The sequence below is a fragment of the Canis lupus genome, chromosome 4 (genome assembly GCF_003254725.2).
Source record: "Canis lupus dingo isolate Sandy chromosome 4, ASM325472v2, whole genome shotgun sequence".
Classification (NCBI taxonomy): domain Eukaryota; kingdom Metazoa; phylum Chordata; class Mammalia; order Carnivora; family Canidae; genus Canis; species Canis lupus.
In genome coordinates this window covers 50,713,547-50,729,072 of record NC_064246.1, presented here as the reverse complement: position 1 = coordinate 50,729,072, position 15,526 = coordinate 50,713,547, and the positions used below count along the sequence as shown (strand labels likewise).

The 15,526-nt window shown below is 44.2% G+C and overlaps 1 long non-coding RNA gene across 1 annotated transcript; it reads left to right on the top strand.

Moving 5' to 3' along the window:
• The first annotated feature begins 11,499 nt into the window (after positions 1–11,499).
• On the top strand, positions 11,500–14,029 carry LOC112651659 (uncharacterized). The gene is made up of 2 exons (XR_003130950.3): positions 11,500–12,544; positions 13,756–14,029. It is a non-coding gene; the product is annotated as an uncharacterized LOC112651659 (long non-coding RNA).
• The last annotated feature ends 1,497 nt before the right edge of the window (positions 14,030–15,526 follow it).

Genomic DNA, 15,526 nt, shown 5'->3' with positions numbered 1-15,526 from the left:
AGTATTTTTTTTTTTTTTTTTTTAAGATTTTATTTATTAGAGCATGCAAGAGGGAGGGAGAACGCAAGCAGGGGGTTGGGGAGTGAGGCAGAGTGAGAGGGAGAAACAGACTCCCTGCTGAGCAGGGAGCCCAATGTGGGGCTGGAATCCAGGATCCCAGGATCCTAAAATCATGACCTGAGCTAAAGGCAAACGCTTACCAACTAAGCCACCCAGGTGCCCCAGTAGAAAGACTTTTAAAAGCTTAATAAAATCAGACTATTAATAGGACACTTGGTTCTAAGGAAGAGTATTAAATTGAGCATCCTCAGGTATAGCAGGCCTGTGTGAAAAGCAAAGTATCATTAAGTGGTTTTCATACTCTATAATTTAGAAGCTTTGGAAAGGGATCTCTTGTGGAGGGAACAAAGGACTGAGAACACGGCCACTAGTTAGTCCTTTACCAGCTAGTTAACTGTCCTTGGGTACCTCAGTCTGTCTGACTCTTGGTTTTGGCTCAGGTCATGATCTCCGGGTCCTGGGATCTAGCCCCATGTTGGGCTCCACGCTCAGCACGGAGTCTGCTTGTCCCTCTCCCTCCCCCTCTGCTCCTCTTCCCTTGTGCACATGCATGCATGCACATGCGCTCTCTCTCAAATTAGTAAAATCTTAAAAATACAAAGTGCTTAATGTTGGTTGAGCCTTTGAGAACTTTTAAACAGATGCTTCCCCATTAATATAATTTTTATTTTGTGGAGATTGCTATTTGTATACATTTTACGAAGTGTAATGGGTTTGGCCTCATTGCTTGAAAAGCTTATGGGAAGTCCTGTTTGCATTTCCAGTCTGTCCCATCAATAACGCTCTTAAGATTAAAGTTTATTGTTTTCAAGGTGGAGAGTTGGACTACACTGGACCTTAAGGGTGCCCTGATCTATGTAGGGTTAACCCATAGGGTTAATCCTCCACTGGCATTTTTCAGGCTTCAAATTTGATTAACCTTCTAATAGGAACACAAAGCTTTTAAAATACATTAATATTCTCTCAGACCAATTCTCAACAACAGTACCAAGTCACAAAAGGGTCAGTACAACCATGGGAATTCCTAAGTTGACTTTGTCCTTTCCATTAGTTTCACCCATCATTTACTCAGGCCCCCCTGTGCTAGGGACCATAGCTGCCAAGGTTAAGTAACACACTGTCCCTGCTCCAGGGCCTGCTGTCAGTAGGCGAGATGGGTGGGAAACGCCCTCAGGATACAGGATAAGGAATCCCAGGGCAGGAAGAACCAGTGGCTGGGGAGTACCTTCCAGTCCAGTTTAGGGAAGGGCAGGGGTGGCTTCCTGAGGAATGTATGGATGGACACTTGATAGAAGTGTTCTCAGCCGAGGGAATGGCTTATGCAAATGCCAGGAGGCAAGAGGCGCAGCTCATTGAATGAAAACTTCTTCCTTCCTCCTGTCCTCCCCCTCCCCCGCCCCGCCTTTTTTTTTTTTTTCTTTTCTACTTCAGGTTTGGGCAAGGAGTGTGGTTGGTAATAAAGGAGTCTGGAGAGTTAGGTAGCAGCAGCATAGCTTTGTAAACTATGGCAGGGGGTTTAGTGTCTGTCCTAGGGCTGTTAGGTACCAGGGAAAGGTTTTAAGGAGGGAAATGACAGGTCAGGTTTGTGTTTCAGAACCTCACTCTGGAGGCAGGGAGACCAATTTGGAATCTGCTGTAGATGATGATGATGAAGTGACCTTGAAGAGGTGACCATGGAGGGAAGTAGGGCTTCAGGAGGGATCCAGGAGTTGGACTTGGCAGCAGATGGTGCAGAGATGGTACTGGAAAGAGTCAACAATGCATGGGAACACTCCTCACATGAGCGGCCCCGGTTATGTTTACAAGGATGTTTGTGGCTGCATAGTTTATAATGGGAAGATATGATGCAGAGGTACATTGGAATGAAACGTATTCATTACAAAAGATCTATATATGTGGACATGGAAAGTTAACCATGGAACTTTTTCAGTTTCAAAAGTGGGTTATAGAACAGCATTTAGGATCACTTTTATTTAAACACATATGAGACAGAAACGCATAGTGACAAGTAAAAAAGTGAGATGGTGACTCAGCAACTTATTCTATGACCTTGGGCATGTTCTTTAACCTCCCCGAACTTCCGTTCTTTCATTCATGAGACCAATGATAGAATTTATCTTGAAAGCTTGTCAGGAGTACGTGAGCTAATGTACAAACATTCAAAATGGGCTTGACTGGTAGTAAGCCTTTTAGTGACTATTATGGTTAGATTTATTTGTGAGTATAAAACTATCCATAAAGTCATCCATTAATGCCTTACTAGAGTTATCTTGTGCGTGCATATGGGAGACTAGCATAGTTTAAACTTACAAAAAATAAATATATATATATTAATATTAAATAGGATTAAACTATTTAAAGAAAGAAAATGCTCCTCTCTGAGGCTGGAAAGATTGAGGTAATCCTTTAAAAAAAAGAAAAGCATATATTCCATTTGTCTTTATAACAGTCAAATGAATCCCTGTGTTCTTGTCCACAGGCTTCATCATGGGGTTGGGGACACCAGGTTTGAGCCTTCCCTTGAGTTGCTAAATTTCTGGGATGCCTGAACACCCACTTTGGGTTGGGTTGGGGCTCAAGGAGCTGATTCTGAAACAGATCGAAAAGAGGCTGGGGTAGGATATGGTGCTTTAGTATTGGTGCCTTAAGAAAGCTGAAGACCATTCCTGGGCCAAGCATCCAGTGGGGTCAGTTGGCATTAACTGATTCAGGATCAACCAACTATGTGTGTTGACCTGGGCATGCAACATTGCCAGGCAGTTTTACACTAATATTCTCCTGTGTTGAGGTCCCTGTTTTCATACCTCTCCACTCTTTAAACTTGTATCATTCTGCTACTACCCCTGCCTCTAGGTGCTGAACCTCTCCCTAGTAGAGGATATGGAAGCCAACAGTCAGGAATGTCCTCTTCTTGCTGACATTTATTTTACAAGCTGCCTGCATCTTGCAACAGCAGTGTTCTACCTGTCATTCCTCCACATGTGCTCTGGGTCACATCCCCTCTTTGGTTATCTTCCCCTCCTACTCTCCTATGCATGTGTGTTTTGGAGAAGACCTCCAGTCTCTCTAGTCTCCCTTACGTACCTAAAAATCCTTCTTTGGCTCCACATCTCCGATTATAAGGGCTCAGTCTTGGTCTCTCTTCACACACTTCCTTATGTATTCCTGTGGTTTGAAATCCCACCTCTGTGCTACATTGGTATCTCTAATCCAGGTCTCTCCCCTGAACTCTATGGTTGCTTACTAGATCTCTAATCTGTCTAGATTGGAGTCTCTAATCTGTCTAGTTTTTCTCCTCTCCAATCTGCCCCTTGCTAGCTTTCTCTACTTTTGCAGATGTTTACTCTGTCACAAACCTGGGTCTATCCTTGTCCACATCCATCTCTATCCACATCCATCCCTCTCGCAAGCCTGGTGATTCTGCTTCTTTTCCTGGCTTGTTCACTTCTTCCCACCATAATTTCTTGTGATGACCAAAGCCCTCTAACTGATGTTCTGCTTCTGCTCTTCCAACCTGTTTTCTACCATTGCCAGAGTGACATTTTATTTTTTTAAAGATTTATTAAAGAACACATGTGGTGGAGAGGGAGAGAGAGAATCTCAACTGGAGCCCAACTGGGGCTCTGTCCCACAACCCTAAGATCATAACCTGAGCCAAAACCAAGAGTTGGATGCTTAACTGCCTGAGCCACCAAGGTGTCCTCAGAGTGACATTTTATTTAAAGATTTTGAGACAGAGCAAGCACGTGCACACAAGCAGGGCAAGGGCAGATGGAGAAGCCAAGTCCTCACTGAGCAGAGAGCCTGACATGGGGCTTGATCCCAGGATGCTGAGATCATGGTCTGAGCTACCCAGGTGCCCCCAGAGTGACATTTTCAATGCAACTGTAATTGTCCCCCCGCTTGAAGCCTTCTAGTAGATTCTTATTGTGCTTGGGTAACATGTGAACTCATCTCCAGGGCCTGTGAGGCCTTGTGTGATCTGGGCCCCAACCAGTGCTTGGCTGTTCCCTATTCCAGGCTCCATCCGCATGCCCACCCTCAACATTCCCCCTCACCTTTCCTGCCCCTGGTGTGGCCCCTGCAGGAGGCACCCGTCCTGTTGCCTCCTGAATATCATTTGCTGTGATTCCTCTGCCTGTTGCTGATTGTACCTGAGGTGGCAGTGGGTGCTCTGAAGCTGAGGGATGGCTTGCTTTTGCTTCCCTTCATCTGTGTCACCTGGTTCTCTTCAGTGCCTCACCTGTGTAGTCACCCAGTCCTGCCACTTAAATATTTCAGAAAGGCTGGATTCTTTCCACTGCTGTTACTCCTTTTCTGGCCACCATTTTTCCAGTGGGATGTTCTAACAGCTGCTTATACCTGCTTTCATAGGATTTCCCCAAAGCCCTTCTGGCACAGTCAAGGTGAGGTTCCCCCTTCGGCAAATGCTGTGGTATAATTTCCATTTAATTTCAGATGTAGTTCGCAACTCTAGAAGCTTGGTTTTGTTTTTTTGTTTGTGTTTTTATTTATTTTCTTTTTTTTTTTTTTAATACTCCATGTTCTGGCCACCATTTTTCCAGTGGGATGTTCTAACAGCTGCTTATACCTGCTTTCATAGGATTTCCCCAAAGCCCTTCTGGCACAGTCAAGGTGAGGTTCCCCCTTCGGCAAATGCTGTGGTATAATTTCCATTTAATTTCAGATGTAGTTCGCAACTCTAGAAGCTTGGTTTTGTTTTTTTGTTTGTGTTTTTATTTCTTTTCTTTTTTTTTTTTAATACTCCATGTTTTTGCCTAACTTTTTGAACATATGGAATACCGTTATCTCGGTTTAAATGTCCTTGCCTGCTAATTCTAACATCTGTTGTCAGTTCTGGGTCGGTTTCAATTGTTTTGGCTTTTCACTACCTTCATTACAGGTTGTAAATTCCTACAGCTTACAATGCCCAGGAATTTTTATTGGATTCCTGACATGAATTTTACCTTTTTTTTGTGCTGAGTATTTTTATATTTCTATAAACATTCTTAAATTTTGTTCTGGGATGTAGTTAAGTTGCTTGGAAACAATTTGATTCATTTGAGTCTTGTTTTTAAGTTTGTTAGACAACATGAGGGCTAATTTTCCCTACTGCTGAGGTAGTACTTTTTTTTTTTTTTTTAAAGAAAAACATATATTTTTCCATTTATCTTTTTTTTTTTATATATATTTTTCCATTTATCTTTACAACAGTCAAATGAATCCCTATCTTATAGATGAGGAAACTGAGGCTCCCCAAATTTAAGTGACACAGCTGGTAGGTTGTTGGGAGTCTAGAATCAAATTCGTGTCTGTCTAGCCCCAACAGCCAGGGTTTTTTGTTGTTGTTCCCAGCTTTGAGATGTAATTGACATACAACATTGTATAGGGTGCTGATTTGATACAGGTATATATTTAGCTAACACTTTCATTATATCATATAATTACCATTTTTTTTAATTACCATTTTTTTGGTAGTGAGAACATTTAAAGTCTATTCTTAGCAACTTATATAATGCAATGTTGTTAACTATAATCACATGTTATATATTACATCCCAGAACTTACTCATCTTTTAATTGGAAGTTTAGGGGCACCTGGGTGGCTCAGTCAGTTAAGTGTCTGGCTCTTGATTTTGGCTGAGGTAGTGATCTCAGTGTCATGAGATGGGTGTTGGGCTCAGTGCTGAGCATGGAGCCAGCTTAAGATTCTCTCCCTCTGCCCTGCCCTACCTGTCCCCATTAAGCAGCTATTCCTCATTTCATTTTTAAGTGATGCCCCACTGCTCTAGGGAGAAGGCCCACGTGATTCCCAAGGCTGCACGGTGGCTCCCAGGGAGATGAGGTATGATTCCTCTCCTGGAAAGCTCTTCTGATTTGCTGGGTCACACCTATCCATCCTTTTGCTCTCCACTGAGTTACTTCTCTGACTGGAAGCCTTTCCTGATACCCTATGATTGAGTTGAGGTTCCCTCCCATTTTCTCTGCTCCAGACACTTAAACTTCTCCTAGCACTTATCATGTTAAGCTGTGCCTGCCCATTTGTCTGGCTGTCTCATGTGCTATACTGGGAGCTGGCTCAGGTCTGCCCTGCTTGCTCTTGTATTCCTGTGCTGGGAGCACAGTTGGTGCTCAGGCATTTACTGAAATGAAGGGATATGTCATTAATCCTGGGGACCCAGGTTCTAGAGGCCCAGTGACTGCACCATGCCCACTGTAAGCATCATGCAGAGTCAAGGCCAGGGAGCTTGCCTTTACCCCAGGTCCCCCCAAAAAGAGGGGGAGGGGGAAGAGCACAGGCCCAAGGAGGCAGCTTCCCACCTCCCCTGCCAGGCAGCTGATGTCTTGTTTGCCTTCTCCTCACACTGCCTGCCTGTGTGTGGAGAAGGTCCAGGACAACAGGGTGGAAATGGAAACTGGTTTTCTTTTCTAACTGCTACCTGATTTCATTGGTTTCTCCTTCCTGGTGGGTGGTAGGGGTTGCTCAACAGCATCTTATTAGATTCCATAGCTTTCTGGTTCCTTTGGGTTCAAATCAATTTTTGACTTGGAACGTAAGGTTCAGTTTTGTTCATTTTAGAACTTCAATCTCAAACTCAATGCAAGCTCTTCTCCTCCCCCCTATATAGGCTAGAGCTGGGACTGAAACGTGTGGTGAACACACCTCCCCTCTTCCCTGCAGTTGTTGGGCTCCTGCGGCATTCCTGCAGCTCAATGCCAGGGAGGACAGCTGGAAAGAGAAAAGATTGTGCTCATGTGACAGGCCACACGTTAGTTATGGGCAGTGTCCTGGCTCAGGTCTGGATGTTGGGCTCTGTGCCATGCTGGTGGCCTCCACTCTGTGGAGACGTGTGTGTGACTGCGTGTTTCCATATGGCTGGGGATTCCTACTGCTCTGAGAGTGCCAACCACGCCTTTTCCATGTTGGGACCTCCTATTGCTTTGTCCAGGGCTCCTTCCCTTAATAACTGTGGGGTCCTTTCCATACCCTCTGAGGGCCACAGAGGATGGGGTGAAGGTTTCCTGGGCACACCACATCTGAGGTTCTTCAGGCCCTGTAGTCCTGGCCTATTCCAGCAGGTGAGAAATCCCTGAACCAGGAGCATGCACCAGTATTTAAGTTCAGGTCCCCACATGCCAATGATCCTCCCTTTTTCTCCATTGTTTGGTAAGAAGGCTGAAAAACACATTCTTAGGCTTCCCGAATGCTCCCCTAAAAGCCCTGTCTCACTGTGCTTGGCTCTATGGGCAGCACCAATTTCTGCAGCTCGACAGGCACACATCCAGAAGACAGAATGCCACTCTCACTTTCTTGCAGGTCCCAGTCCTCAGGTGTGGTTCATTTGGAGCCATTCACAGGACGGGGAGGAACCCCTTTCTCCCCCGGTGGATGTGGCTTTTCTCTGCAGACGCCAAAAGCTGACCACCTCCTTTCTTAAACCTCTTTCCTCTCCTGATGGCTGGTTGTGCATCTCTCAGCAAGTGCAGAGCTAACTTTAGGACACGCCATACTTGGTGACTTTTGGAGACCTTAGCTGCACGTGTTCAAGCAACAGGAGTGATCAGTGGCACATCTTCCATTCCTCTGCTCCAGTTAGAGTGAGTGCCTACTGAGGGGTGCTTTATGTTTGCAATCTTTGGGTCCACGGCCTTGCCTGGGATAGACTGGGGATTGAATTACAGCAGGAAGCATGACAGCAGAGCAGTTGCCTGTATCCCTGTATGCACAGGCTCCCAGGAGGATCTGTGACTACACTCCTTATGAAGAGGCCTCTTTTTCTGTAAGAAGAGGCCGGATTGATGAGCCACTTCTCTGAGCACACAGTGGAACAGACTGCAGGCCCTGCCTTCCTGTGGTGCTTGAAGAGTGGGAGGGGGTTTCCATGGTGATGGCACGCTCCATACTTCCCCTCCATCTTCCAGGGCCACTGCAGTGGTGGGAGCTGCCTACCATTGGGATGCTGTTCAGGGCCCAGGCCACAGCTGGCTTTAGCTTCCTGTACACTTGCACTGACCCTGGAGGGGACACAGCCTATCAAGGGCACTCTTGGAGACTAACTGGGAGGTGTCAGGGGAGAGCACATACTTAAGAATCTTCTTAAAAAAAAAAAAAAAAGAATCTTCTTCCTAGAAAGATCAAAAGGTAGTTGAATACTGTGTTCTGCATTCTTAGGCTGAAAACTAGGCACATGACCAGAGCAGTAAAACAAATCGTCTTTCTATCCTACATTGTAGGTAGAGGCAGAGGGCTGAGGGTGGTGTAGAGAGATGCTGAAAGGACAGTTGAATAAAAAGAGACAGGGAGGGCAGATACATTGTTTTTTAAAATTTTATAAGATGACTTAAGCTCTTTTTAAAAATATTTTACTTGTTTATTCATGACACACAGAGAGGGGGGGGGGCAGAGACACAGGCAGAGGGAGAAGCAGGCTCCATGCAGGGAGCCCGATGCAGGACTTGATCCCGGGACTCCAAGACCATGCCCTGGGCTGAAGGCAGGCGCTAAACTGCTGAGCCACCCAGGGATCCCCTATGTTCTTGATTTTATTTCAAATCTGCACAGTCCAATTTCCTTCATTCATACAGAAAATATTCTGCAGTCTCTATGTGCTGAGCACTGTCCTAGGCACTAAGGATATAGCACTGAACAAAACAGATAAAAAAATCTCTGCCCTTAGCCAGAAATCAACTATCTACAAAATAACAGTAGGCTATACCATATGCTAGAAAGTGTGATAGGTGCCATGTAAAAGATAAAGTAGGGAGGGAGGAATGTCCTGTGGGTGAGTAGAAGGGTGGGTGGGTTGAGATTTTAAATAGGTTATGGAGGTCCTCATTGAGAAGGTACTTTTGGACAAAGATTTGAAGGAGATGAGAAAGGAGGGCAGAGAATATCCAGGGATAGGATTACCTGGGTATAGGAGAGAACTAGTGCAAAGGCCCTGAGGTAGGAATGGACTTGGTCTGTTTGAGGAATTGCAGAAGGGTCAGTGGGAGTGGAGCACAGTGAGTAATAGGGGATTAAGAGACAATACCAGTGAAGTAGGCAGGTTCCTAAGCTTGTAGGACATTGAAGGCCATAAAAATGAGTTTGGATTTTAAGTGTGGTCTTTGGGGAATCAAAACATTATTGGGAAAAGGGTCGTATTGATCTGGGAAGATGGAGACTTTAGTGCTTGAAGGTCAGATTATGGCGAGTTTGAGGTTATTGGTAGTGACAAAGTCTAGCAGATGACCACAGGAAGGAGTGACAGGCAGATGGAGGACAAGCTTATAGGCAAATTGTCCAGTAATTTTGAGAGCAGTGTCTTGGGAAGAACAAACAGAATGAGGGAGTGGTGTTAGACTGGCACTGAGCTATGTGCCAAAATTTCCACGGAGGGAAGGGAGTGACCCAGGTCTTTGCAACAAGACAGGGCGATGGATGGTGTAGTCTGATGACATGAGGTTCTGGAGCTGGGGATTTAGGGCAGAGAAAGGGAGGGTGGTCTGGAAGCAGTAGTGAGGATGCCTGGTGGTGGTGGAATGGGGCACCCTCTTCACTGATGCTGATGGGAGGCCAGGGGAAGGTTGGCAGCTGGGAGCCACGGTTCCCTCTGGGTATGATGGATGACTGTCTTAGTATACTGCTATTAAGAGCCCCTATTTATCTTAGTGAAACCTAAATGGGAGTGACACTGCTTAATGTGAAGTTTCTTAGTCTGGATGAAATTGAGCGAGGACATTTCAGAAGATCTTTTCCCTAGAAATGGAATAATAGGAATTAAGTTCATACTTTTGGTCTTTATATTGAGGCATCTGAGATTAAAACAGAGCCCCCTTTAGTGCTTGTAGGATTTTGCCTTGAGGTTTGCCATTCCCCTACACACTACATCCAGGGCATAGTGGAAGAAAAAGTTGACTTAGAAGACATGCAGTTGCCAAGGAAAGAACAAGAATGGAGAAAAAAAGGAGAAAGGAAGAAAAAGCATTCAGGAAGTCAGTAGGAATGTTTCAGGTAGAATGATCTCCCTGAAGAAGTGACTCTTAGGAAGACAGAACCCTTTGTTTGCCCTATTGATAGTGCTGGTTCTCCAAGAGAGTCTGGAGGTCCCAGGGATCCCCAGGGCCATTTCAGCAGTACATGAAGTCAAGACTATTTCAGTAATAATACTAAGATGTTATTTGCCCTTTGCATTCTTGTTCTGTCACAAGTGGAGGGAAGTTTTGCAGAAGCTACATGAAGATGTTCCAGAAGACTGAATGCAGAACCAGATAGAGACTCTAGATATCTTTTAAAAGTCAGATACTAAAGAAATCCATAAAAAATGTAAAACAGTGTCCGTCTTCTAAGTGTTTTTAAATCTGGGAAACTAGTTATTTTTCATAAAAATATAACATTAAGAGGGTTATTGCAGTGTTCAAATTAATGAGTAAATATTTTTGAAATTTCCATTTTAATTTCTGCAATGTCCGCAAAAGCCAAAACATGGAAAGGGTCCAGGTGTCCGTCGACAGATGAATGGATAAAAAGATGTGGTATATATACACACAAACATACCATGGAATATTACTCAGCCATCAAAAGAATGAAATCTTGCCATTTGCAACAATGTGGATGGAACTAGAGGGTATTATGTTGAGTGAAATAAGTCAGAGAAAGAGATGTGATTTCACTCATGTGGAATTTAAGAAACAAAACAGATGAACACAGGGGAAGGGAAGGAAAAATAAGATAAAAAGAGAGAGGGAAGCAAACCATAAGAGACTCTTAACTCTATGAAACAACCTGAGAGTTGCTGGAGGGGAGATGGGTGGGGGGTGGGGTAACTGGGTGACGGACATTAAGGGGGCACTTGATGTAATAAGCTCTGGTTGTTATATGCAACTGATTAAATTCTACCCCTGACACCAATAATATACTATATGTTAACTAAATTGAATTTAAATTAAAAATTAAGAATTTGTAATACTGTGAGTACCGATAGACATAATCCTTATAAACAAAAGCTCTTTGTGGTCCTTAATAACTTTTCTTTTTTTAAAGAGTAAGAGCTAGTGGGGAGGGGCAGAGAGAGAATCTTATGCAGGCTCCACATCCAGCACAGAGCTGGACACAGGCTTGATCTCATGACCCTGAGATCATGACCTGAGCTGAAATCAAGAGTCAGATGCTTAACTGATTCACCAGAGTGCCCTTGGCCCTTGACAGTTTTTAAGCATAAAGGAGTCCTGAGACCAAACAGTTTGAAAACTGGTGGCTTAGTGGGTAAGAGACCAGGCTCTGGAGTTAGGGTGCTTGGTGTGAACTCAGGCAAAAACCAGGCCTTGTGTTCTTCGGCAAGTTACTTAACCTCTCTGAGAGTTGGTTTCCTTACCTGGAAAGCAGACTACCTCATACAGTTATTATGAACAGCAAATAGAATAATGTTTTAATAGTACTATGCATAGTGTTGGGCACAGAATGATCATTTTATAAGTGATTACTGTTTCATTATATAACTGATCAAGTATCTACGACATGCATGACTGTGCTAAGTCCTGTGAAAGATGTAAAATGCGTGTCACAGCTCCCCCTCTGGAGGGGTTTGCCGCCCAGCAGGGGAGAGATTTCCAGATTTATGGTTGGCACCTTTGGTTTTAATTTCCAGCCCTGCCCTTGAATAATGACCTGACTTTGAGTGAGCCACTTTCTGCAGGGTAAAGTCAAATAACAAAGTCATGCACAATGGTCTACTGAGGAGACAGTAAGTTCCCACTTGTATCTTTTAGGCATCACTTCCTCCTGCCTCAATTTAACACTTGACTTTGTCCTTCTCCTTGAAAATTATGCTAAATCCTTTGCTTTACCATTTCTGGAATCCACGATTCCTCCTGAGATAATGTAATTATGCCACTAGAGGGTGCCCCCTTCCTTCTTATTCATTCATTGCTGCTTTCTCTAAATTGGAAATCTTTTAGCTGAGTTCAGTGGCAAGTGCAGATTTTGTCTTCAGGACCGTCTCAGCTTGGTGATTCTGGTAAGTTTTATCTGAAAATCCTGACTCTCTTTTTATCAGTCAATACTTACTGAGACCTTTTGAAATAAAACTGGGGAGGAGGGGTTGGTGGAAGGGATACTGTTGGTTATTCCCACCATCACCAGACATCATCCGGCATCTACTCCAATGCTAGGTGTTCATATGAATCATCCAGTGGGATCTCAGAGCAACACCAAGGGGGTGTTTTCAATAGCTGGAAAGCCAGGCTCTGATTGGTTAGGTAACTTGTGCAGCAAAGTCCATTGTGATGGAGCTAGTTCAAATCCAAGTACTCTGAAAAAGGTAAGAGTGTTTAACAGTGATCCTGGATTAAGAGGCCCCAGAGGTGGGGTTGATTAATAGAGAAATGTGCTGATTACAGAGGAGGGTAAGAGCTGTGAGCTGGAGTGAGGGAGGTCTGGGCCTGATGGAAGGCAGGATTTGGACAGAAGAAGATGACTGGAGAGAGGTTGGTCACAAAAGGCAGTAAGTAACACTTCATATGACGAAATCTGCCACAGGGGCTCATCAGCCCTGGCTATGAGCCCCCAAAATAAAGAGCACATTTTACTTTTCTAGGACAGTGGGTCTCAGTCTTAGCAGATATAAAACCCCTTTATTATCCTGAAGCGAAATTCAAAGACTGTTCAGATCTATGTTTATATGTATGCTTATGGATAACACACAAGAGAGGACTTCCTAACAATTGTCAGGCTTGCCTTGTACGTGTACACACACACACACACACACACACACACACACACACACACACACGAGAAAACAGAATACTGGCCGCACAACTTTCCAAGATGCCCACCAGGGGGCGGCACAGCTTCTTCCGTTGCTGTGCACAGCTCACCCAGTGCATCTGTCTGTCCTGGGACCCTGGGGGCGGTTCCTGCCCACTGTTGTAGTTGTGCCTGTTAGACTCCTCCAAAGGTGGCAGGATCTTCTCCCTGAGGGCCCCTGAGTGGTGAGGGCGGGGTTATAAACTCAGGAAATCAGTGTAGAGCCGAACTTCAAGTTAGTGATAGATCTCTCATCACGTGAACACACCATGACTAGAATCCTAATGCTTAGAAAAGTTGTAGCTATTGTCATTTGCTCAAGGAGTGATTACGAAGTGACACGTTTGCTTTATTTTCATTGAAATTTTCGAGGTTACTTGGTATCATAGCAAGCAATCAGTGTTCATTTAATGTTTTTCCTTAAATCGATTCAACTTTTCTTTAACCTAAATACCCTATCTTTAAATGGAAACTTTAATGTGTACATGGAAAACTTGTATCACCTAGCATAATTATAGAGTAACGTATAAAAAACAAATTAAAACAATGTGGCATCATTCTTGCTGATTCTTTGTTTCCTACCAGAGGGCCTTTCTCTCTCTGTAAAAAGGGAGTTTGACAAATGTTAAAGAGCTATTGCAGATGTAGTCGCACTGAAAACCAAGATGCTCCTCAATATGGACTAAAAGAGAACTCAAGGGATATTTTTATTACTTAAGAGAATCCACATGATTTAAAGCTTTCCTCTGTGTCCCTACAATCTGTCATACAACTGTGGACAAAATGTCTCCCACTTTGGAACACTGATTTGGCAGGTGGCTTCCTGGACTTGTAGTCAAGGGACTACTTAGTAGCTGTGTGTCCTGCACATGTCACTTACCCTCTGGTTCTTTATGTCCTCACCTATAGCTGGAGAAGGTTAGAAGAGACCTCTGAAATTCTTCTGCATCTAGTTGTTGAAGACTCTCTGAAGCCCTATGCTCACTGGAAGATGAGAGCATCCTTCCATTTTGTTCTTAGAACGTTTGATGAAGGGTGCTGGAGAAAGTCAAGGATTCTCTCACACCTCAACAAGCACCGTCTCTCCTGAGAGGCCATTTAGCCTAACACAACAGAGCAGCTAAGAGCTGAGTCCCTGGAATCCATACGACCTGAATATAAAGCCTTGTTCTGTCTCTTCCTAGTTTTGTGACCTTAACCAAGTTACTTCTTTGGCCTTACTTTCCGATCTATAAAATAGGGATAGTAATTGTATTTATCCTTAGTGTATTTATCCTTAGAAATGAAATTATAATATGTATGTCAGGTACTTACTACAATGCCTGGCCCATATGTTAGCAGTTTTTCCTGTGTATTATAATTCCTAAGATTTTTTTTAAGAAAGGGAACTGATAAATCCTAGAAATAAGCCATCAGGCGGTGCTGTTTGGTGGCCCTGTCTCCAGTATTTTTAAGCTGATAAAATGAAATGAATATTATGGGCACCCAAAAAGGAAAGGCCTTGTCTGAGAAAGGTGAATGTGAATGTATAAGGCCATCCTACTCACATGTGGCCTCGATGGTCACATGGGGGCCAAGTAGATCTGTGTGGGTTTAGGATTTAAAAAAAAAAAAAAAAAAAGTTTTCTTTTGTTTTGTTTTGTTATTGTTGTTTTAAAGCACTAGCTGGGGGACTTGTGGCTTTCCAGCCTACAGGCTTCCTGCATCTCTGGCCTGTAGGTACAGGTGCCTACAAGTGTGTGAACAGGCCGAGAGAGTGTGGGGAACAGTAGAGGGCCAGGGTGTACCCCTAGTGGCACTCCACCTGCTTTCCCACCAATGCAGGCCTCTTCCAGGCCAGATGGGGGTGGGCAGGATGGCTAGGGCCCTGGGAGCCTGGTGTTTGGAAGGCCAGCACTGCTCAGGCTCAGGGACACCTGTCTGTGGGCTCTTGATACCACTTCTGGGACATTCCAGATGAGGGAGAATTGTGTCTTGATGAAGATACCTTGTGGGCATGGTCATGTGAGTGCCACCTAAAGCAGAGTGAATTCTGTTATTTAAGCGGTGAACCTGGACTTTCGTTCTGACTTGACCACTAATGAGTTCTGTGACCTTTCTGAACGTTTCTGTTTCTTCCATTCCTTATTTGTCAAATGAAAGATTAGGTCATACCAGTGGTTTTAGAGTTACAACTGGTGTGTGTGCGTGTGTGTGGTAGGTAGGTCACAGAGGCTTTAGACAAGCTGATGACAATTAGACTTCCTCTCCAGAAAAATGTATGTCCCTACACATGTTATATAAAATTCAGGGTGTTTTAAGACTCCTCTGGGAATCCATCCTTGGAATACAGCATGCAAGCCACTAATTCTGTGCTTCATTCAGTTGATAAGCTTCTGTGAAGCCCATGCCTTCCAAGTTGACTTTCCTACTGAGCCCCAACCAAACAAACAATCTGTCCATTTGTAAACATGTGCTTAGCACATTCTGCTCTCATTCCAACTAGCCAGCCTCAGCCCAGCAGGGTCATGGAGAGATGTGCCCCCAGGGCCTGTACATGGGGCCATGCAGGTTATTCCCTGCACAGGGCATCCCCAGCTGACGGCCTTGCCTTTTCCTAATTCACACAAGGGTGGACATGGGTCAGCAGCAGATTTTGCAACATATACTTGGGCACCAAAATGTAAGATGCAGCAGGAGG